The sequence below is a fragment of the Trachemys scripta genome, chromosome 10, assembly GCF_013100865.1.
Source record: "Trachemys scripta elegans isolate TJP31775 chromosome 10, CAS_Tse_1.0, whole genome shotgun sequence".
Lineage (NCBI taxonomy): Eukaryota > Metazoa > Chordata > Testudines > Emydidae > Trachemys > Trachemys scripta.
This window is the reverse complement of record NC_048307.1, coordinates 59,750,277-59,767,518: the sequence shown is the minus strand read 5'-3', so window position 1 is coordinate 59,767,518 and position 17,242 is coordinate 59,750,277. Positions and strand designations below refer to the sequence as shown.

The following is a 17,242-nucleotide window of genomic DNA, read 5'->3' as shown; positions in this document are numbered from 1 at the left end:
TGGGGGGGACTGAAGACGCGACGGGGAGCACTCCCACTATGTAGGTGACTGGGACCTGTGCCCAGATGATTATCTGCAGGATGGTGAGCGGCGTCGGTAGTACGGCGACCAGCATCTTGCTCTAGGTGATCCGCGTTGAGATGGCAGCGACCAGGAACGTGGTGCTGGTGACCGAGGACAAGCCCCACAGCATCTGGGCTGTGGCTCTGGTGACTTGTGGCACAGAGGTAGAGAGCACTGCTTCGTCTCGGGGGATCGGCAATGCAAGGGAAAGCACTCCGACTAACCACCACGGGCTGTAAGAAGGAACTGAGAGGGCATAGGGTTGATAGTGCCTGATATATCGACGCATGAGCGTGGCACTCAAGGAGGCGCCCCTGCCGACCCTACAGATATTGCTAAGGCAAAAATCTCCAACGACATGAGCAAGCACTTGAAGCAGAACCTAGGTTGCACAGGCAACCTTAATTCTGGCATTTCCTATCATTCGAGTGCTTGACTTTGCAACCTCACATGTTTAGTTTTGGCATCTTTCCTAGGCTTTCCTGAAAAAAATGGAAATTTCATTATGTGGGATAGGAGTACATCCGAAGAAGTGGGCTGTAGTCCACGAAAGCTTATGCTCTAATAAATTTGTTAGTCTCTAAGGTGCCACAAGTACTCCTGTTCTTTTTGCGGATACAGACTAACACGGCTGCTACTCTGAAACCTGTCATTATGTGGGATGATACTGATACCCATATGGCTCATCAGTAGGGTTGGAACTTTTAGATTCACAGTGTAGACTTCTGCCACTTGAGCTAATACAATAACTGGTAGTGGCAGTAGTCTGTTAACCTCTATGTGAACCAGCCTCACTGAAGGGGGATGAGACACGCTTTGTCACTGGCTTTCATGGATCTTTGCTAACAGCAGAGGAATGGTGAGACTCCGCAATCTTGGGTTATTTTCCAATCTCCAGAGGTAAGTGTGCTGTAGTGGTCACAGACACTTATACCCCTATTCCCCCCAGCACTGCCCCTTTTGCCCTTGTCTCTACGTGCTTGTCCCATCTAACCCTTTCAACTGACTTCACATACACCCTGCCAATCCCTGGCTTTCAGTCCTCATATCCTTGCCCAGCCAGTCCAGCCTCCCCTGGCCCTTCAGACTCCCATTCCCACCTGGGGCCTCTCATTTGATCTCTCCATGACTCAGGCCTTCCCCACCAGGCTCTTTGTTTCCAGTAACGCAGCTTCCTCCTGTTCCTCCACTGCTTGGAAGTCAGTAGCGGGAGCCTTGGTAGCAAAGGAGAGACAATCCCCCCGTTCTCAGTTCCTGTGCCTGGCACCACAGCAGCAGCGGTGGCAACCGTGGGGCACCAAACCCCCCAATATTTTTGCACTTGCTCAAAGTCCAATAGGCTGTGGAGCTGGGCGGGGGGAGGAAGGGCTATGACCTAACCACTTGTAAGCAGTAGTCCTGTACTAAATCAGTGTGGCTGCTGTGGGCGAGCCCTGCTGTGTCGCTCCAGCTGCCTGGTCACACCACCACTGAAATTTGACTCATACCAAATTTCAGCGAGTGACATAGTGACCTGGTACACAGGATCACAATACCATTCAAATTTGGTCCAGCCGCCCCCCTGGCCAGATATAGGGGTGTTGTGACCTAAGTTCTCTCTAAGCTGCACAGCTGCCGGTTAAGCCCTGCGCAGGGGCTCAGGACTGTGGCGAGCAGAGGCACCCCTCCTCACCAGCCCCAGTGCGGACCTGCCCCCGGCGCCAACCCCAGCATGGACCTGCCCGGACTTGCCATGGCTTGGGGAAAGAAGCCCCTCCCTTGGCCAGGCCCAGGCCTGCTGGAGCTGCCGGGACAGGCACTTCTCCCCCGGCCCCGAGCTGCTGTGGCGAAAGAGGGAGTCCTCTCTCCCCACTGCAGCCCCTGGGCAGCCTGCGCCCCAAACCCCTCATCCCTGGCCCCACCCCAGAGCCTGCACCCCAACCCTCTGCCTCAGCCCTGAGCCCCCTCCCACACTCCAAACCCCTCAGCCCCACCCCCACCACATGAATTTTGTTAGGTGCACCAATATGAAGGTAATGTGTCACACATCACCTCCATATTGTGCAAATAACAAAATTCATTCCACACATGGATGTAAAAAATTAGAGGGAACACGGGTTGTGATCCGGGCACATGGGGAGTGTTCCTGTGCGGTGGAGCTTCGGGGAATCCACTGACAACTCAACTGCTGGCAGCACTGGCTCAAGCACTGTGTGGTAAGAGGGAGGGGAGACTCCCCAGCCGAGGGAGACCTGGAGTCCTTGTGGGAGGAGGGGGAGGCAAGTGGGGAGCAGAATGGGGCCCTGCTAGTGGGATTTTGTCCTCCCCAAGAAATATCTCAATTGATGCCACTGCAAAGCAGCCCCTGGTTGCTGGAATGAGCAGTTGTAGGGAAAGTCTTGATCATCCCCAGGCTGGTGCACGTTGGATGAATCTTTGGGGAATTTGGCTGCCAAACTCTAAGAAGTTTCTACTGAATACATGAGAACTAAGATTTTTCAGAGGCTTATAACTTGGCCAAATTTGGGGCATTTTTCACAAGAATAGCAAAAAAAAACCCTTGCTCTGACAGAAATGCTGTACTCCTGCCAAATTTCAAGTCCATTCTCTAAAGCTTCTCAACAAAATCGTTGTAAGTAGTTTAACAACACAGGAAAAGCATATTTTACCTTAATCTCTGTCTTGGAAATGACTGAGCCATTTTTACTGAAACTTTCCAAAAAACTTCAGCCTAAGGCAGGAAGATTTCAATTTGCACAATTAAAGTTTGGCAAAGTTATAAGCAACTGAAAACAGAGTCTGATAATGCAAAATGTCAGGCAACTTTAATTATAGGTGGTGCTATCAGCTCCATCTATAATAAGGAGGAGGGCTTGCCAACAAAAAGATGTTTTAAAACAATTATTTGGTACAGTCAAGTTGTGCCTACTGTTAGATTAGGTAAATTCATGACCCTATTGCTACCCTCTTCCTTCCTCCCCTGTTGTTGGTCAATGGTCACACACTTGTGGAGCATTCTGTCCTACGTTAGGTCCTAAGCATTTGGGGCAGAAACTATGCCTTCCTTTTCATTTGTTTTGCACTTAGCATAACTGGGCCCCAATCCCTTAGCTCAACTCGTGCTGCTGCACTACAAGGGAGTAATAATAATCTGTTAATTGGAAACTATTACGATTTTTAACTGAACATTTGTTTTAAGTTTATTTCATTTTTTTCATGTTTTAAATATATTTTAAAATCCATATGGAGTGATGAAAAAGAGGGCTGAAAACATTTTTAGCCCAGATCTGAATTGTTGCGCCATAAACAAATAATTCATTCTTTTCCCCGTCTGTACGTATTTCCTTTACTTTGTCAGAATACCTTCTGTCCTCTGAGGCCCCCAATCCTGCAAAGACATATGTGCAAGCTTCTCTTTAAGCACTTGGATAGCTGAGTTTGATAGAACTGCTCAGCAGCTTAAAGTCGGGCACATGTTACCTCTTTGTGGTTCTGAGCCCTAAAGCTTGTAGGTTTTTTTTAATGTGTTTCCTCTGAGCTGTTAGTGTGGACATGCCCAGCAAAAGAATGGTGATGCTGACTCACTGTTTCCTAGTCCTTAGTGAACTGGAGGAAAAAAACCACTCGTGTCTTGGGGAGACAAGCAGTTGTTTTGGGGAAACTCCTTTCTCTGAGTGGAGTAAGGGCAGCAATTGGGGGGAAAGGGCAGTGAGTTTGAGACCTTCCAGACTGATGTGGAGACATTTATTTTGAAAAATCAGGAAGGAGTTGCATAGGGTGGAGCAGAAGAAAGGGAGTTGTGAAGACCAAATGTTTAACAGTAGTCAACTGTAAACAGACTAACAGTCTGTAAACAGCATCTCTGAATAGATTAATTAACGGGCACATGTGAAGAGGAGATGGATCCTTGCTCATCAGACATCAAAGGGCAAGCCAGACAGTGGAGGAATTAAGCACAGGCAGAGAAGGCCACACAGCTGAATCTACATCAGCTTTGAGGGGCTGTTAAAATATCCAGTAGCCAGGTTCTTTGAATATTATCCTGATCTTGCATAAGTCAAAGTATGTTATCATTTCATTGTAACTTTGGTTTAATAAAAAGTTGCAAACACAATCCAGTGAAGGAGGGGTATACTAGACCAGCAAACCACACAGCATCCTGCACTGCCAGGAAGGGGGGAAGAGATAGCCCCATTATGGATGTGTAGCTGGGGCAGTTCTTCCTGTGGGGTTCGCTATGACCGATCAAAGGTTTGTGGTTTGCAACGTTATAAAGACTGATAAGGTAGGTGCTTAGGTGAGCTGATGTTTTGCCTTGTCTATACCAGCAGAGCCCACTAGCGTAAATGCAATGTATGCCAACAGAAGGCATTTTACTACCACCATCGCTGAATGACATTATCTATGCCGATAGAGACACTCTTCTGTCAGCACAGCTGTGTATACACTGGGGTTTTGCCAGCATAGCTGTATCGGTTAGGGCCCCCACATAGCTATGCCGACAAAATTTTGTAGTGTAGACCCAGCCTTTACTCTGACAGCTCAAAGTAGGATCAGAAAGCAGAGGAGATGCTACTGAGATGGGTGGAGATGCTTCATTTTGATGGGCTGTTTTTCCTGTCCGTGGCTAACTGTGTGAAAAGAGTCCTGTAGTTTGTGCGGGTTGGCCAGTTCAACACGAAACAAATGAACAGGGAAAGGGATAAAAAGACATTTTTGGTATATAAGCGGAGATGCTTCCCAAAGAGCCTGAGGCAAGGAGAGGCTCTTTAAGGCTTGGTCTACCCATAAAACTTAGGTCAACATACCTAAGTTGCTCAGAGGTGTAGGTAAGCTGACCTAAGTCCAAGTATATTCACCACTGGGCCAATGGAAGAATTCTTCCGTCAACCTCACTCCTACCCCTTGATGGGGTGGATTTACTAAAGCAATGAAAAAACCTCTTCCCTGACTGCAGTAAGTGTGTACACTACAGCACAGCAGCTGTGCTGCTGCAGCACCTGCAATGCAAACATACCCTAGAGAGAGAAAAGTTATTTACAAAAGCCAAACCCCACTGAGTCTCCTCTATAAACTGCCATAGCGATTGACTTTTGGCTCTTTTATAACATTTGTTGTTGTATCTATATTTGAATTCAAAATTCTAGCATTTTCCAGCCCATCTACTAAATGTTATGTTGGTCAGATGAGAAGTAAAAGAAAAATCCAAGTCAGGAAGGAAGGAAACAATCTTTCTTTGTATCTCAACCAAGAGTGCATATGAGGCCGAGCAGAACAAACCAGAGAACCTGAGGCCAAGCAACTTGAGATTCCCAGTGTCTTGGGTGGTCTTTGCTGTTAAATTCCATTACTGTCATTTGTGGAGGATGTTTGTCTTCAAAACCTGACTGAAATTGGGGTAAGAGAACATTTCCTAACCAGTCTGTACAGTATATCGTGAGCAGAGCACATTTGTTAACATAATATTTTTTGGCCTAAAACTGCCAATTTAGAATGTGTGCCCCAAACTTAAATGAGCTGATCTTGGAGGCTAGGGACATGGTCAGGCCCTATTTAAGTTTCCTGGCACAGATGGATGTGTGTTTATGCTTTAAAAGCAGCTTTTGCCTGCACTAGCTGTAGCTCCACACTCAATGTTCTTCCGAGGGGCAAGAGAAATCTGAGAGCGGCTGGGGCAGGAAGTGTATGTGATAAAACACACTGACCCTATCCCCTGACACTAGCTCCCACCCCAAAGCCTGCTCTGAGTTCAGGTGTGCAGTGTGTAGCTCTGTGGATTTTAGGGAGAATTGAGCGGGGCTGTTGCCATAGATCCTTTGCCCTGCTTCTCTGCCCCCTTTGGGTGATTTGTACTTCCCAGGGGCACATAGCAATGTCTGTACCTCCCAAGTGCAGGGACTGCAGTTGTAACATGTCCTGGCACGGGGCGCACAAAATGGGGAGGGGCTCTTTGTGTCTTTCCCATCAGCCCTGTGCATAGCCAGTCAGCATTTGACCCTAGTGAGCAAGACAATTGTCCTCTAGTAACCTCTTTACCACCCCTCCCAAAGAGAGAGCAGTCTGAGCTCCCTGCCTAACCACACATTTCACAGCGATTCCATCTACCCCCACTGGAAATCAAAGGTGGATCAGCTCTTATAAATCCAGAATAAATACATTACTCATCTTACCTGGCCTATTTGTCCCACTTCCACTATCAATTTTCCCAGAGACAGACTCAGTGTATGACTAATGGGATTTCTTTTGGGTTAGACGTTCCAAGGTTGTCTATTCGAGGGAAGAAATTTCATGTTTCAGCAACTTAGATGTTGGCTGTAGTTACTGAAAAGAATGGAATTGCATTTAGTCTTTTAAAATCCTTATAGGCCTGGCTGAAAAACAGAAAAATCATTTTAGTGTTGCATGTCTGAGAGGTCAGTGAAGCAGAGTTCTTTGCTGGCACACAATAGACAATGTCTCAGTAATCCCGCTTCCCAGGCTGGCGGAGATAAAGCATATTATACAGTAAATCAGTTTCATCTTTAGCAAAAGGGTCTGCCATTAATGTTCTCTAGAAATCCCTCACTAGCCAGGTGTGTAGCAGCATGAACCTACAGTACACACTCCCACCAGTTAATGTATTTGCACCAGTCCTTCACTTTAGCAAATTCTTATATGAGATTATACTTGTTGCCCAGCATAAGGCAGGAGAATTTTGAGAGGGACAATGGGCCTCAGAAGTTCTGAGTTCAGTTCCTTGTTCTGCCACAGATTTCCTGTGTGACTTGGGCAAATCACTTAATCTCATTGTGCCTCAGTAATTAAATTCTCTGTGCTTCTATCATCTGTAAAATCATCCCTTCATCTGTCTTTTCTATATAAAATAGAAGCTCTTTGGGCAGGGATTGTCTTCTACTATGTGACTGTGCAGTGCCTAGCCCAATGGGGCCTTGAGCTTAGCAGGGAACAATAAGTGCTACTGTAATATGAATAAATAACAAGAAAAGAGGCCAGATGCCTGGCCCCCATCCAGTTCCTTTTCACTTCTAAGAAAAGCAACTGGGAAGCTGCTCAGCAAAGTAGCCTGTCAAGCTGCCCCTAATGGGCAGGCGGCGATACCCTTGGCATGAGGGAATCCTCAGGTGGCACAGAGCTGCCATGCAGGTATTTGGGGGACTTGTCTGCAGTTGCAGAGTTTGCTGCTGGAGGGCAGTGATCCTGATCCAGTGGAATGACCCCTAGGCCAGTGTAAATTAGAGAAGCCCATTATGCCAGGGGTTTAATTGGACCCTGGTTATACCCGGGTTCAGGGGAGTGGAAAGGTGGCATTAGATTCACTTTCCCTCAATCCTCAGGTCCTGCACTGAGCACAGCTTGGCCAGAACCCGGCCTGCAGTCTTTTTGTCCTTACAACTGCGTTGAAAACAGGAGAAATCTTATTGGAAAGTTTGGTCTTCACCAGCTCCTTATTTATTTACCCCCTTGCTGTCTGAATTCTTCTCTCTTTAACCTGCACAGGGATGTCGGCAGTCACTGTCCTCTGAAGGGCACAATGTCAGAACTCTCGGCAACTCACCACACAAGGAATTAGGATACATGGTACAATCTGGACGAAGCATCCTCTGACGCTTGTTTTGTCCTGACTGGGGATGTAGGGGAATGTAACTGTTTTCAAAATGGCTTTTCACCTTGAGCCTGACCCAGCGCCCATTGATGTCAATGGGGGTTTGTCATTGACTTCAGTGGAAGATGGCTTGGGCCCTTTATCAGAAAGTTTACGGCTCGCTGCAAGTTTGATCTCCATGTGATATATCTGGAAGCTTTCAATTATCACTCTGCCTGTTGAAATGGAAAATTGACTAACTGTTATCTCTGTTAGCTTGTCAAATTAAGATTGGTTCCATCAGATCGTGATTAAATTTATGCTGAGCAAGGTTGCTATTGAGTTCTTTATGTCTGATCCTACTTTGGTGGAGACTTTTTTTTTATCTCTTCTGAGGGCAGAGAGATGCAGCCTGTGTATTTGCCTTTTGCAAAGGATGCTAATCTTGTTTGGACCTCCTATTTTACCCCCTCCATGCAGCTGAGGACACAGCCTCTTCCATTGTAGGGACTGAGTAGCAAATAATCCATATTTAGTGGTCCATGAAATGAAGAGCAACTGGTGATTCTCACACCAGCACTTTGACCATTTATCTCCTCCATGTGAGAGCTTGTTAATCCTCAAGAAGCTGTTGGAAAATGACAGATTCCTAACATGGTTTCTTTGCTCTCACATGTTTAGTATGTATTCGGCTAATCTAAGTCAAACAAGAGTTGACTTCAGCATTCATTGCCCACTGTGATGTCCTTATCAAAGTCCTTATCTTTTTCTCTGGGTCCTAGTAACAGAGTCCTTGCCTCCCTTTTCTATTAATCACAGTTACCCTTGGCAGTTCAGAGACATTGAGGGCCATGTTTTCCAAAGAGCAGTCTCCTTCTGCATCCAAGTTCACGCCACATGGAGGGCCCCATTTTGAAGACCGTGCCACTCTACCCCTGCCAGCATGACCTTATGTGCAAGGTCATGCCACCAGGGGGCAAGCAGCGCACTCTTCAAAATGACATCTCCTATCAGATACCGACAAAACCATGTCCAGTTTTGTCTGAATACTGGACGGGACAAACCCTAGAAAAGCAGGACTGTCTGGTTTAGTACAGGATGAGTGGCCAACCTACCTGAATCCTCCTGAGAGATCGCAGTAAAACTTTCATGGAGATATGCTGCAGTCCTCTCCCAAAAGTTTGTAGGGATTATTTCTTCCTCTGTGGTAAGACACCACCCCAGCCAGTCAGCAATAATTTCAGCAGGCATCATTGCAGTACACAGTTGAGCAGCATATGGGTGAGAGCAGCCTTGGGATGCCAGCAGCTGTCCTCTCTCTGCCTTTGTTACCCTCCGGAGTGAGATATCAGTTAAAATCACCGCCACCAGGGACGGTTTTAGGAATCGGGCCCTGCACCTAAGAGGGCTCCATGCCTTAGGCGCCTTTTTAATTTTTTTTACTCACCCGGCCGCGGTCCGCTCCGGGTCTTTGGCAGCACTTCAGCGGTGGGGGGTCTGCTCCAGGTCTTTGGCAGCATTTCAGCAGTGGGGGGTCCTTCGGTGCTGCGGAAGACCTGGAGCTGAGTGAAGGACCCCCCACCGCCGAAGTGCCGTCAAAGACCCGGACCGCCGCCGGGTATTCAAATTGGGCCCCGCAGGTCCTAAAGCCGGCCCTGACCACCACCTGTGGAAAATGGTGCCAGTATTCAGTGTAATTGTCCTATACTCATAGTTTCATGCAACTGAGCAATTCCCCCATTTCCCTCACCCCGGTGGGATATATTCACCATGGCTGGTGCTGTGACTGGCACCATGCACAAGCAATCCCGAGCAGAAGTGTCCATATGAAACTAGTTTAAAACTTTAGGGGAGCCAGGGAAGGGAGTTCTGAATCTTAACGTTCACTTTCCGCTGTGACTATACTGACATTGGTACCTCTGTGTGTTTTATCTGCAGCTGCTGTCATTGAAGCCTTGTGGTAGTCTTCCCCTCCACACCCACGGACCCCTGAGCCAGATAAGGACGAGAAAGAAGATGACTCAGGATGACATGTTCAGTGAGATCCTGCAAGCCAGTGCTGCATCAGACTGTGAGCAAAGGGCCTGGAGGGTGAGTACTGCAGACAGCCTGCGAAGGAAAGAGCAGACAGGACAGTCGTCTCTTTTCCAACCTAAAAAGTCCCACTCTTTTTAATCTCTGCTCAAATAGAAGCTGTTCCATATCCCTAATCATTTTTGTTGCCCTTTTCTGTATCTATTCCAATTCCAATATATCTTTTTGGCGATGGGGTGACCACATCTGCATGCAGTATTCAAGATGTGGGCATACCATGGATTTAAATAGAGGCAATATGATATTTTCTGTCTTATCTATTCCTTTCCTAATGATTCCCAACATTCTGTTAGATTTTTTGATTGCTGCTGCACATTGAGTGGATGTTTTCAGAGAACGGTCCACAATGACTCCAAGATCTCTTTCTTAAGTGGTAACAGCTAATTTAGACCCCCATCATTTTATATGTATAGTTGAGATTATGTATTTCATTGTGCATTACTTTGCATTTATCAACATTGAATTTAATCTGCCATTTTGTTGTCCAGTCACTCAGTTTAGTGAGATCCCTTTGTAACTCTTCACAGTCTGCTTTACTACTTAACTATATTGAGTAGTTTTGTATCATCTGCAAATTTTACCACCTCACTATTTACCCTTTTTCCAGATCATTTATGAATATGTTGAACAGCACTGGTCCCAGTACAAACCCTTGGGGGACACCACTATTTACCTCTCTCCATTCTGAAAACTGACCATTTATTCCTATCCTTTGTTTCCTATCTTTTAACCAGTTACTGATCCATTCCTCTTATCCCATGACAGCTTACTTTGCTTAAGAGCCTTTAATGGTGGACCTTGTCAGAGGCTTTCTGAAAATCTAAGTACAGTATATCAACTGGATCACCCTTATCCACATGCTTGTTGACCCCCTCAAAGAATTCTAGTAGATTGGTGAGGCATGATTTCCCTTTACAAAAACCATGTTGACTCTTCTTGAACAAATCATGTTCATCTATGTGTCTGATAATTCTGTTCTTTTCTATGGTTTCAATCAATTTGCCCAGTACTGACGTTAGGCTTACACACAACTCATAGGATCAGGGACAACCACAGTGTGATAATCATAAATGTTCAGCAAGCACCACTAAATTAATAGGGACATTGATGGTGTAACATTCACAGTTGTGCACCAAGCACCACACAGTTCTTAATGGGCCCCAAAACAGCAGGCCAGGTAGAGCACTGTCCACCACAACGTATTACTGTGGCTCACTGTTAAAGTGCTCTTTCAAAGCCTCCCTGACCTGAATAGCTCCATATTGAGCTCTTCTAACAGCCCTTGTGTCTGGCTGTTCAAACTCAGCACACAGCTGTTCCAACTCCACCCTCTACCCCAGCAGCAATTTTCCCCCTTTGCTAGGGTTACCATATTTAAAAAATAAAAAAGAGGACACTCCATGGGACCCTGGCCCTGCCCCTTTCCCACCCCCGGCCCTGCCCCAACTCCACCCATTCCCCACCCCTTCCCCAAAGTCCCTGCCCTAACTCCCCCTCCTCTCTCCCAGCCACGTGAAAAGGGCTGCCCAAGCACTACCAGCTTCACTGTTTAAGAGCCGAGCGCTCGGGCTTCGGGCAGCCCCCATGCCTCCGGACCCTGCGCCGCCGGCTGGGCACTTCCCCTCCTGGGCTCCAGCTGCTGTGCTCCTCCCCTGACTCTTTGGCTCTGTTTAAGAGCCGAACGCTCCGACTTCAGGCAGCCCCCTTGCCTCCGGACCCCAGCTGCCGGCCGGGCACTTTCCCTCCCGGGCTCCAGCTGCTCTGCTCCGGCTCCTCTTAAACAGAACTGAAGAGTCAGGGGAGGAGCAGAGCAGCCGCGGGAGGGGAAGTGCCCAGCCGGTATTTTCCCGGACATGTTCGGCTTTTTGGCAATTCCCCCCGGTCAGGGGTTTGATTACCAAAAAGCCAGACATGTCTGGGAAAAAAATGGACGTATGGTAACCCTACCCTTTGCTTCACAGATATCATGCAGGACACAACAGACAGCTGTAACCATTGGCATCTTATATTTACTGAGATCCAGTCTTGTGAGTAAACAATGCCAGTGTCCCTTCAATCTACCAAAAGTGCATTCATCTGTCATTCTGAATCTGCTGAGCTGGTATCTGAATCTTTCCTTGGTGGTGTCGAGGTTGCTTTCTTTCCCATCAATGGGAAAGAAAGGCCCTGCTTTAAGCTTTCTTAACATTCCTGTGTTCTTAAAAATGTGAGTGTTATGCACCTTCCCTAACTGGCCAACACTGATATCAGTGAAGCATTCCCGGTGATCCACCAATGCTTGCATAACCATAGAAAAGCAGCCCTTTCTGTTGATGTACTTTGTGGCAAGGTAGTGTGGTGCCAAAATAGGGATATGCATGCTTCAAGAACCCCATTGCTGCAAATCAATCCAGTACCTCCTGCACATTACCATCAGTGACAATACTATGTAGCAACAGGTGATTAATAGCCCTGCAGCTCCCACAGTGGATTTTCCAACTCCAAAATTGTTTCCCACTGACCGGTAGCAATCTGGCATTGCAAGTTACCACAGTGCAATCACCACTTGCTTCTCCACTGTCAGCAGAGCTCTCATGTTGGTGACCCTGTGCTACAGGGTTGGGATGAGCTCAGCATACAGATACAGGAATGTGGCCTTGGGCATTGAAAAGTTCTGCAGCCACTGATCATCATCCTAAATCTGCATTATGATGTGATCCCACCAGTCAGTGTTCATTTTTCCGGCCCAAAGGCAACGCTCCAGCGTCTGCAGCTGCTCTGTGAATGTCAATAACCTTGAAATGGTTCTCACTATGTCCCACAGCAATCTGTCCTCCAAGAAATCGTCATGTTCCCCACTGATTTTGTTCTTAAGGCTTTGCAAATACCGGCGGATCATGTGTCTTGTGCTTGCAACATTTATGACAATAGTGCAGAGCTGTGCAGGCTCCATGCTTCTGTCACAGATGGCGGACTGTAAAGTGGGTCGTGCAGGATCGTACATTTTTAAAAACAGTGCAAAAATTGTGAGAAATAGATAACATTATATGATGGAGACAGGTAAGTTGACCCCTTTCTCGCAATCACCCCTGCATGACTCGTTTCTGCCCCCACCATACATTGGTGGGGACATACATACAAAACCTCCCAAAAGACAATGTGCCGGATGGTGGTGTATTACACACTAGGATACCTCCCCATGGTACACCACACTGTGCATCGACATAAGCACTCCTGGTGAATACATGCAGTGTAGACGCAAGAAGTCAAGCATGCACATGCACCAGCGATATGCTAACTGCGGCAGCTTTATGCTGATGTAATGTCTGTCAGCAAAAGTTCGTAGTGTAGATCTGCCCTATGACCTGATTTGAATCTGATGTCTAAATTCCACAAGGGAGAATTGGATCTGTGAATCATCCCACATACAGCTTAGACTGGATGGTAGCGAGTCAAATGTTTGACTATCTGCCAAAGAGACTTTTGGCAGAGGTTTTAATTTATTGGGAACAGGTTGCTGGACAAACACCAGGACTCTACATCCACTTGCTTCTGAAGAAGGATGAGGGAGGGGCTGGTACATCACATAAGCAGTTTGCTGTTGTACTGGGTCGTATTTTCAATTTCCTTAATATAGAACCAACAAAGTTTGCTAATAAATACTGGATAAAAATCAATAGCAACGTTCCACCAAGCTATCCACTTCTGATGGTGCAACACAAAGGCTCTACCCAATTAATTACTTTTGCTGACAAATGCCATTAATTATGTCATTAAAAAGGACAATGGAATCAAATGGCTTGTTAGACATCAGTAACGGAGATTATATGTGTGGTGATGAAATGTTACTGTAATAAGATGTCTTTATAATGAGTTAGACTATCTTAAGTTTTTATCCAGTTGATAATACTGTGTGTGGAGCATTATACTACATTTTCCTCAATGGGTTATAATAAATAAAACCAGTTTGGAAACTTTGGCAGTGAATAAAGACAAGTGACTCTAATGAGTCTCTCACTGATAATACAACTTGCATTCACAATAAACGTGCCTTTAATCATATGAAGTTTAAATATTTTGCCATGTTTCTTGTCGAAGGACCCTACCTTTATTGAAATCAGTAGCAAAACTCTCATTGACTATAATGGCAGGAGAACAGGGCTATAAGCTAGGGTGACAAAAAGCCTGGCACGTTCTGTAAGCCACCATAATAACCTTTCCTGGGTACAGTTCACAAAGCATAAACAATGAAAACTTAAAAATAAATAGAAAAATTTTAATGGCGAAAGTACGTTTTTCCACAGTAAAATTGACCTCTCCAACACCCTCCTGTTGACCTCTCCAACACCCAACATCTTTTGTTTTCAGTTACTGGAATCTGCAAAAATTATCAGCTGTTTCCATGAATTAAAAACTAGATGTTTTTTATCTGTTGCAACAAACCCTGAGAGTCCAGGGAAGCAATATTCTGTCCTGCACACAAGAGTTTTACAGGTACTGAGGCCAGAATAGAACCAGTTCAGTGATCTAGTCTGACCTCCTGCATAACAAAGGCTATAGAATTTCACCAAGTGGTTTTTGCATCATGCCCATAACTTCTTATTAAGCTAAAGCATATCCTTTAATAACACATACAGTCTTGATCTAAAAATATCATCTTATGAAGACTACACCACCACATCCCTAGGTAAATTGTTCACGTGGTTAATTATTCTCACTGTTAAAAATTTGCACCTTCTATCAGTTTCCAGCTATTGGATCTTGTTGTGCATTTGTCTACTAGAAAGGGGTTCTCACAATAAATTTTTTGGTGGCCTTAGAGTGCGGCCAGCAACTCTTGCTGGTGGCTGCTCTGACAATTTTTCCTAAAATACTTAACTTTAGGAAAAACAAATAAATATGCATATATACAGGTCCAAATCAATGTAATTTATTTATGTAGAGGTTTTTTGCAGACGCAATAATTAAAAATAATGTATAGTTGTCTCTATTCTCTACTGGACCGAAACAGAATAGAAACACAAATAAGGTGCTTTGCACATTCTTGTCTTTTTGTTGTTGTTTTTTCTTTTGCTTTTTGGTTGCTTTTTTAAGAAGACTTGCTAGCTAGTAAGTCTGCTGCTGCGAAAAGTAATATTTGTATATTTGTTAATATCACTTTTCCCAGCAGACTTACTAGCTAGCTGGGAGGCAATGAAAAGTGATATTAACAAACATACAAATATCAATTTTCACAGCAGACTTATTCAGCCCTGGCAAGTCAGGGAACAAATTAAGCCCTGATGGGGAGGTGGATAGGGAGACAGCGGAGGCCAGGGGCAATGGGGGGAATGGATGAGGGGCCAGGGGCAATGTGTGTGTGGGGGTTTTGAACCAAGGGCTGGCAACCGCAGCTGGGATTCAGGGTTGGAGTCTGAAGCCCCACAACTGGGGCCTACCGCCCACCATCCCAGGGCTGAAGCACGAGCCTCACCACCCCTGGGAAGATGGGGAACTCACTGGCTGCCTGCTGCTCTGGAATTTGTGGTTCCAGAGGGGGATAGGGCCAACCCCCTGCTGGTTGTCTTGGGGGACGGGCCACTGCTTTGCACCCCAACCCCCACCCCCAGTCACTGCCCAGGAGTCTGTGGCAACAAGAAAAGCCCCTGGAGGCCGCATGCAGCCACCATGGCTGCATTTGAGAGATGCTAAAATTAAATAATTTTTCCTAGCCTTGAATGATGTAGCTGGGTAGACCTAACTTTTGAGTGTAGAGCAGGCCTTAGTCTTTCACTTTAAGGCAGGTTTTCCAGGCCCTGAATTATTCTTTTAGCTGCTCTTTTCTGAACCCTTTCCAATTTGCCTACATCCTTTTTAAAGTGTGGACACCAGAACTGGCTACAATATTCCAGCAATGGTCTCACTAATGCTGCACACAGTAGCAATACCAACTCCTACTCAATATTCCTCTGTTTATAATCCAAAGTTAATCACTGCATTGCGCTGGGAGCTCATGTTCAGTTGGTTATCCACCATGACCCATAAGTCCCTTTCAGAGTCACTGCTTTACAAAATATAGTGCCCCATCCTCTAAGTGTAACTTACATCTGTTGTTCCTACATGCATGACCTTGCATTTGCCAGTATTAAAACACACGTTACTCAAGTAAGCTTAGCTTACAAAGTGATCAAGATCACTCTGCAGAACTGACCTACACTTATCATTAACACTCCACCAATGTTTGTGTCATCGGCAGACTTTACCCACAATTATTTTACATTTTCTTCCAGGTTATTGATAACGATCTTCGGCTGAGAATAGCTCCCTGTGGAACCCCATTAGAAACAACTCCACTGAATGATGATTCTCCATTTATAACTACTTTTTGAGATCCATCATTTAGTCAGCTTTTATCTATTTAATATGTGCTACATTGATTTTATATACTGCTAATTTTTTAAATCAGTGTTGTATGGTACTAAGTCAAATGTCTTCCAGACGTCTAAGTATATTATGTCATCAAAGTTAACTTTATCAACCAAACATGAAATCTGATCAAAAAGATATCAAGTGTTTGATGAGATGTATTTTCCTTAAAACCATGTTCATTGGCATTAATTATACTATCATCCTTTAATTCTTTACTGATTGCATCCTGCAGGTGCCTTTCCATGATTCTGACTGAGAGCAGTGTCAGGCTAACCAACTTATAGTTTACCCTTTTTAAATGTTGGCATCATATTAGCTTTTTCCAGTCCTCGGGGACTTCCCCAATATTCTAAGATATATTAAATAGCAGCATCATTGGCTCTCAGAACTCACTATTTAAAAAAAAAAAAAAAAACAACCTCTTAGGTGGAAGTTATCTGGACTACAGATGTAAAACTGTTTAATTTTTGAGGTTGCTCTTCAACATCCTGCCTAGTTACTGTTGGAATAGAAAGTATTTCCTTGCCAATGTTAAGACATGAATACATTGTTCAGCTTCTTTCCTAATACAGAACAGAAATATCTGCCTTTTCTGCAGCATTATTGACAATTTTATCATCCCTGTCTAATAACGGATTTATACCATTCCTAGGACTTCTTTTGTTCCTGAGATATTTAAACGATCTATCCTCCTCTAATATATATCGTTATAAGACATTGCATATTACAGCAAATACAGACGTATAAAAGGATTGCTGGGAATGTCCATTTTCAATGTAAGGCAGAGCCTCTTGTCAACTGCATGTACAGAGTGTGTAAGTTTAAAGTACAAGTGTACTGTGATCAACCCCATACAGCAGAGAAGGGAAAACATTTTCCTTGCAAGAAGGGTTCTGTAATACTGTGACCCTTACTCACTCTGAATAGCTGGTCTCATTGAAGTCAATGCCTGGTCTCATTGAAGTCAATAGCACTATTCAATATGAGTAAGAGTTGCAGACTCAGCTTCTAACCTAGCAGCCAATACAGTTCAGATACACAAATAATGGACGACCAGATGGAGGTTAGTATAAGAAGGGGCACTGTTGAGTTCTTTCTTTAATAACTCTTCTGTGGATTATTATTGAGTTACTTCAT

The 17,242-nt window shown here is 45.1% G+C and overlaps 1 long non-coding RNA gene across 2 annotated transcripts in view; it reads right to left on the bottom strand.

Annotated features, from left to right (window-relative positions):
• Window positions 1–348: 348 nt before the first annotated feature.
• The window catches only part of LOC117884219, a 56,118-nt gene continuing 39,224 nt past the window's right edge, over window positions 349–17,242 (bottom strand). Inside the window, exons 2-6 of one of the 2 annotated variants that reach the window (XR_004647524.1) lie at window positions 9,542–9,733; window positions 8,740–9,290; window positions 6,213–6,363; window positions 1,164–1,277; window positions 349–545 (exon numbers count right to left, since the gene is read on the bottom strand). This is a non-coding gene — a long non-coding RNA (uncharacterized LOC117884219). The remainder of the gene's footprint in view (window positions 546–1,163; window positions 1,278–6,212; window positions 6,364–8,739; window positions 9,291–9,541; window positions 9,734–17,242) is intronic. The other variant, XR_004647523.1, reaches the window with a different exon arrangement.